The sequence below is a fragment of the Chaetura pelagica genome, unplaced genomic scaffold (genome assembly GCF_000747805.2).
Source record: "Chaetura pelagica isolate M959 unplaced genomic scaffold, ChaPel_1.0 scaffold246, whole genome shotgun sequence".
In the NCBI taxonomy this organism is placed as follows: Eukaryota; Metazoa; Chordata; class Aves; order Apodiformes; family Apodidae; genus Chaetura; species Chaetura pelagica.
Genome location: NW_009953647.1, coordinates 1,252,722 through 1,254,304, shown reverse-complemented (window position 1 = coordinate 1,254,304; position 1,583 = coordinate 1,252,722).

The following is a 1,583-nucleotide window of genomic DNA, read 5'->3' as shown; positions in this document are numbered from 1 at the left end:
CAGCACAGCCTGTGGCCGTGGGGCCTGGGGACATGGTCCAGGGGGTGCTGCACCCACCAAGCTCTCCCAGCCAGCCGAATACTTGCCTCCCACCTCCCCACTCCGTGCCACGGGGCACAGTGTCATCCTGCCACGGTGCAGGACCGGGAAGCCACGAGCAAGTCCCCAGCACCAGGACGGGGAGCAGGATGCTCGGGAGCACCAGCCAGTTGTCTCCATGTCCCTTCCCCAGCGTAACCAGGTCCTAGCTGGGGGACCCTGGGGATAGCAGGGCCTCTCTGGCTGGCCAAACACCACTGCTGGCTCTGCCAACAGACACACGGGCGGGAGCTGAGGTGGGACACCAGGAAACGCTGGCCTGGCTCTGGGAACGAGGGAAAAGGCTGGCAGCTGGGGGGGAAATAGAAAGAAGGGAGCAAACGTCACCTCCCTGGACAGGGACACTGCCCCAGCCCCTTCCCAGGCAGACCAGCACCGCTGTGCCCAGGCTGTGCAGCGGAGCACGGTGACCCCACATCCCCCCAGCATCCTGAAGCTGGGGGGGCCCCAACGTCCCCCCAACGCACCCGAGAGCGACTCACCGGAGCGCAGCGGTGCCGGGCGGGCTCCTCGCCCCTCACCCGGGCAGCCAGGCGAGGAGCAAACTTTCCCGGGCTGATGCAAGATGCCTCTGGGAGCGCGTTCACATTCTGCAGATTCCTGGGAGCAGGCCAGAAATCCCACAATCCTGCATCTTGCACATTTGGTTTCAATTAGGGAGCAGAGAAGGGGAGCCAGTCACCAATCCGAGCTGGCAGAGGTTATTTTCCTCGGCCCGAGGGAATGTGTGCAAAGCTGTAATTTACAGCAAAACCCATTCATAGCGCGAGAGGAAAACAGAAAAAAAAAAAAAAAATTGGGAAAAAAAATAAAAATCCCCGTAGCTGGTGAAGGAACTTAAAGCAACAGGCAGCATTTTGCTTTCCAGCCCTCTCCCCACGGCCACAGGATGGCACAAGTGTCTGGGACCCTCCTCCCACCCCACAAAGTGCAGGAGCCAGGTAGGACACCCTCAAAATGGAGGTGAGGGAGGCACCTCCTGAGTCCCCTTTGCTGGCCCAGAGGGTCCCACATGGGCTGCCCTGCTCCGGGCCCTTGGTGGGAGGGTGCTGGGCTCCTGTGGGGACATGTGTGGCCAGGACACCCGCTGGAGACACAACCTGCTCCAGCTCCCCTGGCTTTACTTCATTCCCAGGCACCAGGCTGGCAGTACAGTCACCGACCACGGCAGGGAGAACACTGATCAGCTCACATTAATTTTAATGCAACAGCTAAAAATGCAATTAAAAAACCCCCAACAAATTAATATTCTTTCAGACTAGTGTTTTGGCTGTATTTCACACCAGCATCCACACTGCCACGGGAGGCAGGCAGCACCCCAGCAGACCAGCAGCTCCTACCCCATGGGGCACCCCAGGTTGGAGAATGCCCCTGCCCCAGGTTGCCACCACGCTCCTCAAACCCATCCGTGCCAGACCCCCAGCCCATCCACTCTCCAGACAAAGTCCCCACCACCCAGCAGAATGCAAGAGACCTACTGGACA